We start from the raw sequence: 17,790 nt of genomic DNA on the forward strand, positions 1-17,790 counted from the left end.
GTATAGGAACTACTAAACACACCCACACAGTTTATGTCAAAATTACCCTTTTGATCCAAAGTACATTTATAAGATCTGAACTCTTTCAGGACTTCACTCTCCCCAAACAATATCCAATTCAATCGATCTATAAGTAAAGGTCAATTTTTAGTTGCACACTGTAGACGATTTGAGGAGTTACGCTGGAGAACATCTCCTCTTGGTTCAGCGAAGATATGGTTTTAACTGCTTCCACGAAGGTTTCTGCATTCTTACTGCTCATCTGCTAGCTAGAACCAGCCTGCAGGCTGTTAGATGGAATCTGCCCCTCAGGCTGCTAGATAGGTACTGCCTCTCTGCTTCCACGAAAAGCTGCCAATCATACTATTATTTCCCTTTGATTCTCTCTGTGTATTTTCTAACTGTTTTCCCCCAGCTTCTGTAGTTCTGAACAATTACAGCCTTCCCAGGATGGGGCAATCGCCTACCTAAAGTGTTTCCTATTAGCAAGACGATGTATTTCTTCTGGTCTGTCTACAACCGCTAATCTCATTATCGGGACCCACATCCTGTGAAATACCTCTTCAAATGCTAGTGGCTTTTAAATTGCTGGCAGTCATGACAGGATGTAGGAAATGATTAATTATATTTACGATTTTTACAGTATGATTTCTACTGAACTAAATAAAGGCAAGCCAAGTAAATTAAAGCAACTTAAAGTAAATTCTTCATAGAAATAAATAATTTTGAGTATAATTTTGTCTGAAGTTCAAGCATTTATTTGTGGGATTAAAATTGTTAATTAAAGCAATTATGTGAAAGGTAATTAAGTGAATTGTTGAATGAACAACGTGTTCAAAAGACCGTAGGATGGATAATTCAACTTACTGCTTCACAAAAACATTTTCTTCACCTTATTTTTTTAAATCCTGTTTTTAATTTTCATCACTCAATTTCCCAGATATAAGAATGAGAGTCCAGCTTGTTATAATAAGAACATAGAATACTCAGTATGTGAAACAGAATCAGTAGAATTAACCTGTGAGGTCACTGGTCTTTCATCAGAGAAGGGGAAAGCTTTTAGTCACTGTGATTAGCATTGACCTGGAAGCAGTACAGGAAGGAAAATTTGCAATTTCTGTAAAATGTCAAGGAGTTTGTAATTGGCTTTACGGATGTTTGGAAAGAACTTTTACGTATTTGCGTCAGTTGTAATGGGATCAATTGTAATCTTCTCGAATAATAAGAAATGCTGGTTCATGTGACTGACTGTCCTTGATCAAGAAACAGCAGCAACAAGAAGGGTGTTACAGAAGCCTTGGGACTTGCAGACATAAAGGAGAGCTGCAGGAGAGGGGAGACTCAAAGGCAATTTTAAGGAGCTGGATGTGTACTACAGCTTCTCGCTTCTCGGCCTTTTGGCTAAGATCAAGTGTAGTATGGATAGGATGCTGCACTTGGTTGAGGTCATTAGGTTACACTGAAGCTTCATATGTTTCATATGAAGCAATTTTTAAAAGCGGCATCTCGACCTTTTGGCTAAGATGCAAATGAGCTCAAGTTTTGGAGGAGGATCCTCCCCCTTCTCCAATCAGCTTGGCTCATGTAGATCAGGCCCAGGACAGGGTGATTTTGGTCGCTCGCCCTGTCTTGTCAGCCTGGATCTGAAATGTCTCAACTTGTTGAGACTCTGAATTGGATTTGATTTGATTGAATTGGAAAAGTATTTTTTAAAAAAATGTGTACTACAGCTGAACAGGACTTGGAATAATTCTGGTCACCCTATTATAGAGAATATATAATTAAACAGGAAAGAGTGCAGAAAAGATTTACTATGATGCCACCAGGACTTGATGATTTGAGTTATAAGGAGAGGCTGGATAGACTGGGACTTTTTTCCCTGGGGCGTAGGAGACTTAGGGGTGATCTTATAGTGGTCTATAAAATAATGAGGGGCATAGATCAGCTAGATAGTCAACATCTTTTCCCAAACGTAGGGGAGTCTAAAACTAGAGGGCAGAGGTTTAAAGTGAGAGGGGAAAGATGCAAAAGGGTCCAGAGGGGCAATTTTTTCAAAGGGTGGTGGGTGTCTGTAACAAGCTGTCAGAGGTGTGGTAATGTCGGGTACAATTTTGTCTTTGAAAAAGTGTTTAGACAGTTACATGGGTAAGATGACTACAGAGGGATATAGGCCAAACGCGGGCAATTGGGACTAAGTGATTTTTAAAAAATGTGCGGCATGGACAAGTTGGGCCGACGGGCCTGTTTCCATGCGGAACACCCCTCTGGCTCTCTGACAAAGCTAAAGACAGGGTTAGAGCAGCGACTTTAAACTGGACAATTCTATGTTTATGATCCGTTGTGCCTAGGCCGACCACACTGTTTAACAGGTTTATTAAAGGAGTTGAATAAAAGTGTCTTTGGGGAATCTGTCATCATCAAAACTGGCGTGAACCTAGTTGACGAGGTTCGACAGGCGACAAACTGCTTAGTGCCAGTTCCTCTCCTGGCATATGATGGCTGCAAATTCACTTTGAGGTAAACCTTTTAACCTGTTTACTTATTCAGCTTGTGCCTAGTCAGTGGCTAGATGGAATTCTTCAATCCCTCCTTTAAACTGTGGTCAGCACGGTGGCACATTGGTTAGCACTGCTGCCTCAGTGCCAGGGACCCAGGTTCGATTCTAGTTTTGGGTGCACTGCCTGGGAGGGTGGTGGAGGCGGGATGCCTCACATCCTTTAAAAAGTACCTGGATGAGTACTTGGCACGCCATAACATTCAAGGCTATGGGCCAAGTGCTGGCAAGTGGGATTAAGTGGGCAGGTCAGGACCTTTCATGCATCGGTGCAGACTCGATGGGCCGAAGGGCCTCTTCTGCACTGTAGTATTGTGATTCTATGATTCTGTGACTGTGTGGAGTTTGCCTGTTCTCCCTGTGTTTGCGATGAACAGATTAAGTGGATTGGCCGTGCTCAATTACTCTTTAGTGTCCCAAGATGTGTAAGTGAGGTGGATTAGCCATGGTAAATGCATGGGGTTACGGGGATAGGGCGAAGTGTGGGCCTGGGTAAGATGCTCTTTTGGAGAGTAAGTGCAGACCCGATGGCCGCCTTCTGCACTGTAGGGATTCTATGGATTTCACTTGCCTTCAGAAACTTTTCTGACCTTCAAGGACTGTACTTGACTTGGTTGGTGTCATCCTTCAGCTGGTTTGAGGCAGGCAACTCCTCGAGGTTGGCCAACTCCAGCAAATTCAAAAGACTGGCAAAAGCTCTCAATAATTGAGAGAATGTGACCAGAATGTGGGCATGTTTGTAGACCTGCGTTCACCCCTCACCAGTGTTCCAAAAATCTCAAGCGACAAGAGCAGAGACAGGGCATCAGCTCACAGTGTCACTGCCTTTGTGTGGCCACCTGCCTCCTCTTGGACCCAGTTCTGACCCAGAAAGTTCTTTGCGGGCTTGACGGGGTGAATGCTGAAAGGCTGTTTACCCAGCTGGGGGAGTCTGGAGCTGGGATCATGGTGCGGGATTTTCCGGCTCCGCCAGCGGCTGGAATTGTCGCAGGCGGGACGGGAAAATTTGGGAAGTGGCTGCCGTTCACCAAATATTCCCATCCTCTACCCCTGCCATGACGGTGCCTGCCACTGGTAGGATTGGAAAATCCAAGCCACAGTCTCAGGCGTTAGCCACTTATGTCTTGGATAAGGAGGAATTTCTTCACCGAGAGTGTTGGGATCCTTTGGAATTCTGTATGCAGGAGCTCTGTGCAATTGATGAGTATGTTCAGACTGAGTTCATTAGATTATTTAAACCCTGAGGGAATAAAAGGATGTGGTAATCGGGTGGGAAAGTGGAATTAATGTAAAGCTCAGGTATTATGTTGAATGGAGAAGCTGGCTCGAGGGACTGGATGATCTATTGTATTTCTTATAGCCTCCAATTGTACAAGAAAATGTTAAGCTGAGGTGGCTGGTACCAGCAATGCATTAGTTGAGGTAAGTTAAGTTTATTTATTAGTCGCAAGTAGGCTTACATCAACACTGCAATTAAGTTACTGTGAAATCTCCTAGTCGCCACACTCTGGCATCTATTTGGGTACACTGAGGGAGAATTTAGCGTGGCCAATGCACTTAACCAGCACGTCTTTCGGACTGTGGGAGGAAACTGGAGCACCCGGAGGAAACCCATGCAGACACGGGGAGAACGTGCAAATTCCACACAGTCACCAGAGGCCAGAATTGAACCCGGGTCCCTGGCGCTGTGAGGCAGCAGTGCTTGCCACTGTGCCACCGTGCCGCCAATGGGATCACAAGTTTCTATTGAACAAACCTGGGCATCATTCTCCATTTCCTGGGCACAGAATACTGGACCACCACCTTCTCAAACCAGGATGCTGATCCATTCTTCATGATGCTTGGGGTAAATGTTCCATTGAACATGACTACCCAGTGTCTCTCAAATCCTTTAATATTGCACTTTGTAAGTATTAGAGTGCAAATACTTCATGTGTTCACATGAAATTCTTTTGACTATTACTTTAACAAATTGCCGGCCTATTAAAAAATATATTAGTACCTCCAATTGGAGAAACAAGAGTTCCATTTATAAAATGTCTTAAGAAATATTTCCAAGTGCCTGACATGCACTACTTTTAGAATTGCAGTTGCTGTGGAGAATGGATAAAGGAATTTTCCTCTGACATTTTAAGTGATCATCCATTAATGTTTACAGACTGTAGGACGAGAAAGTTTGCAAACTTGGAGCAGAGCAGGCCATTGGGGATCTAGGAATTTTAAAACTGTGTCAATAGAAGAGAAGTATATTTCGACTGCCCGCTTTTGAATTCTGCTGACAGAACTGCAATCATTATAAAATAAAGGCCTGTGAAATTCTCTGGGTGTTCTTGCTACTGCTGCCTTGCCCGCCATGATCTGTCCACAGTTTTACAGTGAGCTGGGCGAGGCTCAGGGCAGTTCGCCTGCTGCCCTTGCCACATTGAGGCCGTTAATTTGCCAATTAATGACAATTTAAGGGCTGTTTCCCACCCAGCCTCCATTTTAAGGCAGGTGGGATGAGTTGATACTGGAGCAGGGGACGGCACCTTGTTCAAATCTCAGGTGGGAATGGATCAATGACCACCTTCCCACATCAGCTAACAATCCCTTTCCCCACCCCACCAAGATGGTCTGGCCCTCACTTTTTCCCCTGTACCCATGCACATAGAAACATGTGGAAAGACACACTACCAAACCCCCAGCTGTTGCATCAAAACTTCCAATCTTCTCTACCTCCATGGTCCTCCAACCTCACCCTTCCATGAGATCGTATGCACTGACTAGGGACTTTGGAAAGGTTGAATCTGGACATTTCATGTAGACCAGCCCTGGTCACTGCTTCCACAAGCACTGCTGAGACTACAGAGCTCTCGGAGTGTGAAGTTAAATGGCTGCAGTGCAGACGGTATCATGGACTCTTTTGTGTGGTGTGGCAGGAATTCCTGCCATCTGAAAAATCCAGCCCGTGGTTTCAAACCGAGCTTGCAGTCCCACAAAAGCTGGCTATCCTGCTTAAGTGGAGGAAATAAAGAGTTTATTTATTAGTCTCACAAGTAGGTTTACATTAACACTGCAATGAAGTTACTGTGAAAATCCGTTCGTCGCCACACTCCGGCGCCTGTCCGGTTACACCTGAGGGAGAAGTTAGCATGGCCAATGCACCTAACCAGCATGTCTTTTGGACTGTGGGAGAAAACCGGAGTACCCGGAGGAAACCCACGCAGACCGGGGAGAACATACAGACTCCGCACAGACAGTGACCCAAGCCGGGAATCGAATCCAGGTCCCTTGCGCTGTGAGGCAGCAGTGTTAACCATTGTGCTACCATGCCGACACGCACAAGGCCAGTTCATGTTGATGGAGTTGTGCGTTCATTCTAGATTTTAAAAAAATATTGTATCTGTACCTACGCACTGAGAGAATGGAACGGCTTAGAAACTTGTCATTCTCTATTCCCTTCAGAATCCTAAAAACAGCAATCGCACAGCTTCTCCTTCTTGTCTCCAGGTCACACATGCCCAATTTACATAATAAGGTTCACAGACTAACCGTTCCACCACCCTAACTTCTTTCTCTCCTTTACCCTAATTGTAGTAATTTCATTTTTATACTGTGGTGATAAGAACTGTATCCAGGTAGTCCAAGTATGGCAACACCAATGACTTATGAAGTGGCAGGTTTTCTCTCTCTTGGATCAATATTGACCTTTTCAATACATCCTAACTTCTGATTGGATTTAATCATTGCCACCCAGCACTGTAATGATAGCTTCAATGTATTGGCAATCTGGCCAACCGGAGCAATCCTGTTTTCCAGACATTAACCATTTCCCATTTCAAATCATCCCTTTGTGAATATTCTATGCCCCACTTTTGAAGAACTTTGCATCTCTCAGTTATAGTTGTAAATTACTTCAGTGGGGTTTTTATCCAGAGGTGGGCACAAGCAACATGGGATCAGATAGAGATAGGAATACACGGGTGGTTGGGGGAATAGAAGGAAGTGGGCGGAAATAGGTGTGTTAATCGATCAAGGCAATAAGATTAGAGAGGTCATCGGAAATGGTGAGATCAAACGGTTGGGCAAAGGTACTGCTGCGAGACTTCATGTGGTGCCATGGACAGAATGTACTTCCTAGAATAGAATCCCTACAGTGCAGAAGGAGGCCATTCAGCCCATCGAGGCTGCACCGACAACAATCCCACCCTGGCCCCACCCCCCCACATTTATCCTACTAATCCGCCTTAACACTAAGGGGCAATTTAGCATGGCCAATCAACCTAACCCACACATTTTTGGACTGTGGGAGGAAACCGGAGCAAACCCACGCAGACACGGGGAGAATGTGCAAACTCCACACAGACAGTGACCCAAGATGGGAATCGAACCCGGGTCCCTGGCGCTGTGAGGCAGCAGTGCTAACCACTGTGCCACCATGCCGCCCTAATGTTACTTGCTTTCCTATTGCCTGTAATCAGTATGCTTTGTAAGGAAAGAGCTGCATCTTCTCTTACTCTTGGAGTGTGTATTTCAATTATATAATTCAGCACCAATCTTTTTTAAGTTTAAAATAAAGAAGGTTCTTTATTATCATGCTCGTACCTCAAATTAATCGAAAATCTCACACACCATCTCATGCCTATGCATGTGTGTGTGCACGCACACACATACACAGATTGGATATAGATAAAGAGAGTGCATTTTTATAGATTACAGTTAATTCCCTCTCTGATTTATGATTTCTGCTTTCCCACATAGCAGGTTTTTTGAATGAATACAATGATTTAAAGAAGTAAGACTCTTATAAAAGTGAAGGGGTCACAGCACGTTGCGAGGTTTCTTGCAGTCAAATGTCTGAGATGTTGCTTCTCATGTGAGCTTTAAGACAGGAACAGGTTAAGTACTTTGGCTGCCTGATGATTTGCAACTAGCCTCAGAGTCTGGTTCTCAGACTTGCGGACAACTGAAAGTCCTTAGAAAGGCAATGGCATCTTTGCCTTTTATGTGACTGTTAGCAGTGATCTCTGAAATCAGCCTAGGTTTCTTCTGGGTCTTAGGAAAATAACACATCTCAGTGTCAGAAGCCAGCTTTGTTTACTTGAGAAATTCTCCAATGCCCCTGCTGTTGGGTTCAATGGTGGGTGGAGGGAGGAGGCAGAATTTATTGGGAGGCCCAAACAAGGTTTCATGCTGGTGGAAAGCTACAGTGGCATCTTCCGCTGCTGCCTGCCATGGAGGCAGGCTCGAAACCAATTTGCATCCCTTTAATAGGATGCAAATAAAGGCCCAACCCAATCTCCCACCACATCTCTCCCCCCCCCCCCCCGCTCCCCTTTCCCCCATGCCCGATTCTCCATTAGATCTGCGGGAAATTACGTCAGCACAGAATATGTCTGGAACAACATCGTGAGCAGAAGTCGGGGCTTGCCTGAAGAGTACCTGGGGCTGCCTCTGGAGTTCAGTTACCCTGAACATTGAAACATCAAGCAGTGGGCGGGGGAGCATCTATTAGGTAGATCTTCCAGCTTCAGTGCAATTGAGGAAGTTCATCCTTCAGCCTCAGTGTGTTCCTGGAGACCTATCGTCATTCTTCAGAAGGCTCATCTTCTTTCTTCAATGGTGGGTCACTGATGTCGGGTGCATTTTCAATATGGCACCCGAGTATGAAAGCGGGACATATACCGTCAAGCTTGCCTCATCATGGAAGGCGGCGCAAAACCTGCGGATGGTAATCAAGTATTTGTGGATGGAAGATATGATGTGGTTTCCCATCAGCCTCTGCAGCGGGATCCACTCCCTGCCGTGCCACGTGATTTGGTTCCGGATGGGAAAATTCTGCTCATGATCAGTGACCATTGTCCATCCAGAATGACTTAAAACTAAAAGACTTTTCATACACAGTAGGGGATAGATGGTGGTATTTCACACCAATTTCTGGCTGACTGGTCCCACCAGCTTTCCTTTGTTTAATTGCAAACACGGCGCCCATTGGAGACCATTAATTCAGTGTTTGGAGTAAGTTTTGAACAATGGCAGGTGTGAACAACGCAGATAGTATTCATCTTGGTATGTCCCTGCTAGTGGGATGTGCACCTTCCTTCCCCCCCCCCCCCCCCCCCTCAGGGAAGGTTGGTAGAGTGTGTTGAATGAGCAAAAATCACCTGATCTGTTGGCAGCCAACGCTTCACCAGTGTTCATTTTAAATGAATAGGACAATTCAAGAAGCTTCCATATGAGCTGTGTAAAGATATGAATATGACGTGCTTTGACAGTGCCTGACAATGGAGATATTGTGCCATTTGTACAATCAATTAACAGCATGACATAGATGAGGACACTGAAAGAATCTGTTACTCTCCAGTATTAACTGTTTTTATGCATTCCCACATTTACGTGCTAGAAACAGATGTGCGGCAAACTTTGCCTGAGCTTGGAAATGCTAATCCTGGAAGCATTCACAAAATATCAGAACATAATTTAGCAGGAGGATTTCTCCAGGCCACGAGCTGGCAAAGCAATCAATATAACTTTCTGCAAAAACCCCTCGGATTTTAACCTCACGTATTTTGCAAAAAGTAAAATTACCACGGTTATTTTGAAATGGCCCAAGTTCACGGTCTGGCCTTTCCCTTTGGCATTTCTGTTAAGCGGCACAAATGTCTCCAGAAAGCACACAGCGAAATCTCCGCCAAATCCATGAATATTTATTCTAATTTCAGGAGCTTTATTGAGACTAGCCGTGCATCAGCATTTTATCTGGTCGAACGTCTAATCAAGTTATGCGAGATTTAGCTGCCGTTGATGGCTTGCATGATTAAACAGCTTGTGAGCAAACCCGACACATCGACAATGGGAGGAACATGGCTTGGATTTTTTAATGTATCTGTTCAGCTAAATTTTAGCTGTATGGTCTTTTCATACTAATGTAAAGGTGTTTAATACTACAAGTTGCAATGCTTAGTCCACGAGATGATGTGCATAAATATTAATTTATAATGTGTTGCTGATAGGAATATCATGTATCTGTACTGAGTTTCTATATACTAATCCTGGTGTATTAACATCCGCATTACCAGCTCATCTCCAAGTCTCTGTTGCAAGTATTCATGAAAGAATTGCGACACTGTTTGTCCGGGTTCAAAAAAAATATTTTTGCAGTGTGGATGATTCCAACAAGATGGAATTTATTTCTTATCATGAGTTGTTCTGAAGCCCAGGACTGCTTTACTTCCTATTACTCAGTTAATTTCATATCCATGTTGCCACTATCCCTTTCTGCATGGGCTTCAACTTTACCTTTGAGCCCATCATGTGGCACTTTAATAAATGCCTTTTGGAAGTCCATGTACACCACATTAATCATGTTACCCTCACTGACCCTTTTGGTACCTCATCAAATTACTCAAACAAGTTAGTTAAACATCATTTGCCTTAAACAAGCATGCCTTATTGAATTAATCCAGGATTTTGATCTCGCTAGCAAGTGAAGGAAAGGCAGTACAGTTCCAATTCAGAATTGGCATGTGACTTGGAAAGTGGAAGTGGTGGTGTTCCCATGTGCCTGCTGCCCTTAGCCTTGCTGGTAGAAGTTGCAGGTTTGGAAGATGCAGTCACAGATGTCTGAATGAATTGCTGCATTGCACCATGTAGCTGGGTAAATACTGTAGCCACGCTGCGCCATTGTTGGAGGGAGTTAATGTTTAAGGAGAAGGGGGGGATTTTCCACCCCCTGCTTTCAGTGGGTGGGAATGGCGGTGGGAGCGGAGGATTGTGGGGAAGTCCCAAAACAGCATTCAGGCTGGCAGGATTTCCCCCCGCTTGCCGCCAGTGACTTAATGGGGTTCTTGCCATGCAATGATGGGAATCTCATTTGAACTCATTTAAATATAATCAGCAGGCCTCCCCACTGAGAAAAGAACCCCCCACATGGCATGGCAGGCTCTGAATGAGTAGTTGGAGTGCCAGTCAAGGTGTCCTGGATGCTGTTGAGCTTCTTGAGTATTGTTGGAGATCCACTTTTCCAGGGAAGTGTTGAGTCTTCCATTTACACTCCTAATTAATGCCTTTCTGGATAGTGGACAGGTTCTGGGAGTTAGAAATTGAGTAACTGCAGCGTACCCAGCCTCTGACCTCCTCTAGTAGCCAGATATTACTGTATGTTGGTGGGCTCCATTCACCACCTTGAATAATGGATTAATCAATGGATATGAGCAATATTTGCTGCACAGCCACAACTCTGTTATGAATTAATTACAAAAGATTTATTAAAATCAACCATTTATCGAATTGATCCACGGTCCCTAGGATATCTGCTATTCATTCTACTGCAGGAGTATTAGTGTATTGGTAGTTTGCTGCCCTTTCTATTCTGTAAATCAGGCTGAATAACCAGATAATTCCCATAGTACCACACAATCAACTAAGCATCCTCACAAGCTACTTGGGAAAACTTTAGCATAGCTTTTGACTGCATGATGATTTCACATTACCATAGCCAGGTGAATTTTTCTTCTAACTTGTACCAATGGAAGACGTTTTGAAGCAGATAGTGAATGTAGATTTTGTGCGAAAAAAATAAACTTAAAAGCCTCCAACTATCTGATGGTATTTTCATTGCCAACCGCAAACACTTGCTGAGTATTGCGAGGTGGCTGATGGATCTCGACTGGTAGATATTGCATTCCTGGCAGAGAAGTGAGCACATTGCCTCTGGATCCCCTACCACCAAGCTTTGAGCCCTTAAACCTGAGGATTCATCCAATTCCTTGACTTGGAAACTATGGGGAGCTGACATTGCAAAGTGTTAACACTTGATAGCCAATTAGTGTCATGGACATGAGTTTCAGGAAGGTTAGAGGCACATTTGCTTTCTCCTTCAGGAAGAGACAAAGCTAATGGGCTTCCTTCTTAGTCAGGTTGCATCATTCTGAGATCTCATTGCTGTCAGGCCTCAACACTTAAGCCTCTTTGACAGCTATTCCAGAGATTGAGCGCGGCCCAGACGGCAGACTCTGGCGGCCCAGATGGCAGACTCTGGCGGCCCAGATGGCAGACTCTGGCGGCCCAAACTCTGGGTGAAGAAATTTCTCCTCACCTCAGTTCTAAAAGGTTTACCCCTTATCCTCAAACTGTGACCCCTAGTTCTGGACTCCCCCACCATTGGGAACATTCTTTCTGAATCTACCCTGTCTAACCCTATTAGAATTTTATAAGTTTCTATGAGATTCCCCTCTTACTCTTCTAAACTCCAATGATTATAATCCTAACTGACTTAGTCTCTCCACATATGACAGACCTCCTATCCCAGGGATCAGCATGGCAAACCTTCGCTGTACTCCCTCTATAGCAAGGACACCTTATCTCAGATAAGGACACCAAAACAGCATACATTACTCCAGTTGTGGCCTCACCAACACCTTATACAATTGCAGCAAAACATCCCTATCCCTATACTCAAATCCTCTCGCTATGAAGGCCAACATACTAGTTGCCGCCTTTACTGCCTGCTATACCTGCACATTTGCTTTCAGCGACTGATGCATGAGGACTCCAAAGTCTTGGTGAGCCACCTCTCTCAATTTATACCCATTCAAATAATTTGTCTTCCCATCAAAGTAAATGATCTCACATTTATCCACGTTATCTGCCATGCAGATGCCCACACACTCAGCCTGTCCAAATCACGCTGAAGCATCTTTGCATCCTCCTCACAGCTCACCCTCCCACCCAACTTTGTATCATCTGCTAATCTGGAGATAATATATCCAGTTCCTTCTTCCAAATCATTAATATATAATGTGAACAGTTGGGGTCTGAGCACAGATCCCTGCGGAACTCCACTAGTCACTGACTACCAATCAGAAAAATACCCATTTATGCCAACTCTTTGCTTCCTGTCTGCTAACCAGTTTTTTTTATCCATCACAAGACATTACCTGTAATCCCATGTGCTTTAACTTATGTGAGCCCTTGTTTCTGAAAGTCTAAATAAACCACAACCACTGGTTCTCTTTGGTCAACATCACTAGTTATATCCTTAAAGAATTCGTCAAGCATGATTTCCCTTTTTGACAGCAGACTCCAAACTACCGACACCAACCTTGACCCCACCCAGCCTGCAAGTAGAGTCTTATGCCCTTGACAGCCGCTGCCCTCTTTCTCTCACTTCCCTCCCCACCCCCCTCCCCAATCCAAATTCTTTCCCAGAGCTGCCTAGTTGCCACTGCCCCCTTGCACTCCTTGGTGCTCAGTGGCAACAGCTGTGCCCACCTCCTTTCTCTCTCTCAGAGGTCATAGTGCCTGTTATCATTTTTACAAAGCAGTAGTGATTTGCACCAGCATGACTTCGCACCTGGTGGATTTGATGAGGAGTGAAGATGGGATATTAAGCCTGCTGAGTAGACGCTAATGTAGTAAACTTTGTTAATCAAGGTTCATGTCCTTCCTAGCCGTGAACCGGATTGCATCATCGGAGAGGACCCAGGAAGATCACATCCCAAAATCCTGCCGGTGCAAATCTCGTTTTTGGCGCCTCGATATTTACCAGGCATGATGGGATTTGCGCCCGTGACTGACTGACAGGCCAACTAAATCGTGCCCATTTTCCTTAGACTCCTGAGGCAAGGCCAACCATGGCAAGGCTGGCATTATGAAACATTCAGCTTTCTTAAGTTCTGAATTAGAAGCTGTCCAGGATAAAGAGGAGAAAAATCCATAAAAATGAAGCGCTTCAGAAAAATTGATAGCATTGCTCTTAAAAGTAAGCTGTGCCAAACTTGGTGAACAAGTGTTTAACCCGGGGATTAACACCTCCATTGAAACTGTGAACAATCAAACCACTTACACAGCATTAGTCTTTTGTGTGCAAATCTTCACACAGCACAACGTTTGAGATTCTCTGCTAAACCTATTGTCTGAATGATTGGTACAAAATCAGCAGAACCATGAAAAATCTAGATGCTGAACCCAATTTAAAAGGAATTGACTGCCTTTGCTGTTAAACATCTACAATGACAAGTTTTACATATATTGAGAAGTCGCCCTTAACTGGGTTCCCTTTGAGTTTCATCCCAGGAGAGATGTCAGAATAGCTTTCTTTCTTTAGCTGGAAGCAGAAAGGCAGTTTCAAAGTTGACCTTCAGCATACATCTTGAAGGTCTTGCATGTTCCTTATATTTGGACATTCTCGTGACCCATTTCCCTCACGACACAATGCATTTCCATCAAAGGATAGGTTTCCCAGTGGCCCGGTTCACTTCCTTGACGGTCAGACATCTTTTAGTCAGGTTTTCTTTTATCGCCTCCCCAGCAAGGTGTGAAATTCCGATTAGTTTGATAGCCAGTGGCACACTAAATCTGTAAGACACATAAAAAGTAAAATGTACCTGTTTGGGGTTAAGGGCAATGAAGAGCAATATAAAAGAAAACTGTAACTGCATGATAATTTCAGGCATGTTTGTCTTCCATTGCGAGAGGTTTCGAGTACAGGAGGTGTTGTTGCGATTATACAGGGCCTTGGTGAGGCCACGCCAATACTATTGTGTGCAGTTTTGGCCTCCTTTTCTGAGGAAGGATGTTCTCGCTCTTCAGGGAGTGCAGCGAAGGTTTACCAGGCTGATTCGGGGGATGGTGGGACTGATATATGAGGAGAGATTGACTAGGTTAGGATTGTTTTCGCTGGAGTTCAGATGAATGAGGGGAGGATCTCATAGGGACTTATAAAATTCTAACAGGACTAGACAGGGTAGATGCAGGGAGGATATTCCCGATGGTGGGGAGTCCAGAACCAGGGGTCACAGCCTGAGGATTCAGAGTAGACCATTTAGGATGGAGGTGAGGAGACATTTCTTCACCCAAAGAGTGTTGAGCTTCTGGAATTCATTACCACAGGAAGTAGGTGATGCCAAAACATTGAATGTATTCAAGAGGCGGCTAGATATAGCACTTGGGGCGAATGGGATCAAAGGTTATGCGGAAAAAGCAGGATTGGGCTATTGAGTTGGATGATCAGCCATGATCGTAATGAATGGCGGAGCAGGCTCGAAGGGCCAAATGGCCGCCTCCTGCTCCTATCTTCTATGTTTCTAATTTTCTAACTACAGCTTGTTCTGCTGAGTGAGTAGCGAGGGCAGCAGAAGATGCACGATGCGCACCCAGTTAGAGACCCTTTCCATGATCTCTTGGAGGACCCAGTGCCTCCACAGCTTGAGGTCGTCGCAACGGTTGGTGGCGTAAGCTGTGAGAGTGACTAGTGTCCTCCCAGATCTTGAGCAGAGGACAAGTGCTTGCATCTGCATCGCTGGCTTATTTCCCAGAGGCACAGGGAGTTACCTACTGCACACAAATGGCAATCTGTGCGCTTCCAAATAAACCAGGAAGATATGCAAAGCAAACAAGTCCTCACTCATAGCTGATCTCTCCTGGTCTCAAATCCACCTCCCCACTTTTCCCCATATTCCTTTATCCCTTTTTAAAATTAGAAATATATCTGTCTCCTTCTCGAAACCATTCAATGATTCAGACTCCACCGCGCTTATGGGGCAGCGAGTTCCACAAATTCACCACCTTCTGTGATAAGTAATTCCTCCTCATCTCAGTTTTTAATTCTGGAACTGCAAAAGAAGTCTTGCAGCCTTGTACGAAGCAGCTGAATTCTGAGTCTAAGACAGCAATTCAGCTTGCATAGTCACAATGATGTTTTAGAAATCCAGTCGAATCCATGAAGATATCTGTTTTATTTGTTAATTTCCAAGAGATGGGTTGCTTTTGCTGCAAATTGTTCTTGCACTTAACATGTTAATCTTTGTGTTTTGCCTTTTTAATGAAGTGCTAGATTCAGCTGTAAACCAATAGTCCCCACCCTTCTCCAATTTATACCACTCCTCTCCATCATGTTGTAGAGGGCATTAGAATTAGTCTGGTGGTGGGTCTGATCTCCCTCCCTAGTTGCACCTATTCTGTATTGCTGCTGTTTCCAATCTAATGATGGCGTTTAACCTTGTCAGTAATGGTTGGTGTTATAAATGGGAAGAGTGCTGAAACTCAGCAGCTTTAAGTCAGCACTGAATGATTTAGCTTTTTGTTTCCTTTTCTGTTATAGCACTGGGCCCGAGGAGCTCCAACAGCTCAGATGGTTGGCACAATAAAACAATCGCTGAGGCACTGGAGCCCAGCTCGTACTGCAGGTGGGGGCTTTGTGCCACTTCGAAGGAAGTTGGCAACTTGGCTCTCCAAGGCGTGACAGCAGACTGTGGAATTGCTATGCTAATATTTGAAATAATTTATAGCTTGTGTCGAGAATAATCACCCTTCAGAATAAGCGGTAGTCATCCCATTTGCTGGTGAAATGAGGGTTGCTTTCTTGAATGTAAGAGTAGATTCCGATGACACTCGGGATAATTTTACGTCACGCCCTGGCATGGGGCGGCACGGTGGCACAGTGATTAGCACTGCTGCCGCACAGCACCAGGTACCCGGGTTCGATTCCCGGCTTGGGTCACTGTCTGTGTGGAGTCTGCACATTCTCCCCGTGTCTGCGTGGGTTTCCTCCGGGTGCTCCGGTTTCCTCCCACAATCCAAAAATGTGCGCATTAGGTGCTTTGGCCGTGCTAAGTTTTCCCTCAGTGTACCCGAGCAGGTGCCAGAGTTTGGAGACTAGGGGATTGTCACAGTAATTTCATTGCAGTGTTAATGTAAGAATACTTGTGACAAATAAATAAATTTTAAACTTTAACTTTAAATTTTAACTCCAAAAAGGTATGTCTTCTGCTTGGGTGTGTTTTAAAATCTGAACCCAGTGAGTCCCTGTTGGTACTGGAAACAGAGCAGCGCAGGTACCAATTTTGCAATTTTCAACTCCTCTCGCCTTTTGGAGGGGAGGAGAAGCTTTCAGATTTTCACTACCCAGCACAGCCCAGCTCCGAAAATGTTGTTCTCCCTTTTTCAAGCCCCCATTACAAAAGGAAATGGTTTCTCTCAATTTGACAAATCCTTGAACCACCTTAAATATCTCAGTGAAATCACCGCTTAATTTTCTCTGCACAAGGATGTACAAGCCCGCCCATGTAACTTGTCTTCATAATTTAACACTTGGGACACTCCAACTGATATTTATTTTAGTGCGAACTCTATTTTCGTGCGCATAATGAAACCGAGCAGTTGCCATTCTGGACACGGTCTAGTGCAGAGAATTCTGGGTACGTCAAGCCCTGGCATCAGAACAAGAAATCATGCGACTGCAGGGCATTCGCGACCAAATTTTGCCCTCGCTTTACTGCTTAACACTCATCTCAGCATTGCAAGCACATTCTGTGTTTCTTCTCACTTGTGATGCTGTTAGGCACATAAGTAAAGGGTGAAATTGTGCCGACCCACTGGTTAATGCTACTTAAAAAGAAATGCATAAAAATGAACTCTAATTTAATGCGTGGCCAGTGAAGAAGATGAAAACAACTTCATGCCTACTATCTGCTGTTCCTTGAATATTTCTGTAATGTTGTTATAAATCCAACCTCTTCTATACTGTTGCATGTCAATGTCTACAGCACCAAAGTAAATTACTCCAGCCTTTTGTTACTGGACTGAAGAAGCAAATTTCTAACAAAATGATATCTCGCTGTAAAATATATTAGAACAAAGAATATTACAGCACAGGAACAAGCCTTTCGGCTCTCCAAGTCTGCACTGACCATGTTGCCCGACTGAACTAAAACCCCCTACCCTTCCGGGGACCATATTCCTCTATTCCCATCCTATTCATGTATTTGTCCAGATGCCCCTCAAAACTCACTATCGTATCTGCTTCCACTACCTCCCCTGGCAGCAAGTTCCAGGCACCCACCACCCTCTGTGTAAAAAAAAAAAGCTTGCCTCATACACCACCTTTAAACCTTGCCCCTCGCACCTTAAACCTATGCCCCCTAGTAATTGACTCTTCCATCCTGGGAAAAAGCTTCTGACTATCCACTCTGTCCATGTCTCTCACAATCTTGTAGACTTCTATCAGGTCTCCCCTCAACCTCCGTCGTCCCAGTGAGAACAAACCAAGTTTCTCCAGCCTCTCCTCATAGCTAATGCCCTCCATACCAGGCAACATGCTGGTAAATCTTTTCTGTACCCTCTCCAAAGTCTCCACATCCTTCTGGTAGTGTGGCAACCAGAATTGAACACTATATTCCAAGTGCGGCCTAACTAAGGTTCTATAAAGCTGCAACATGACTTGCCAATTTTTAAACTCAATGCCCCAGCCGATGAAG

At 44.4% G+C, this 17,790-nt stretch overlaps 1 pseudogene; it reads left to right on the top strand.

Moving 5' to 3' along the window:
• The first annotated feature begins 1,381 nt into the window (after positions 1–1,381).
• On the top strand, positions 1,382–1,591 carry LOC144481858 (U2 spliceosomal RNA; annotated as a pseudogene).
• Positions 1,592–17,790: the final 16,199 nt, after the last annotated feature.

Source organism: Mustelus asterias, chromosome 2 (genome assembly GCF_964213995.1).
Source record: "Mustelus asterias chromosome 2, sMusAst1.hap1.1, whole genome shotgun sequence".
Lineage (NCBI taxonomy): Eukaryota > Metazoa > Chordata > Chondrichthyes > Carcharhiniformes > Triakidae > Mustelus > Mustelus asterias.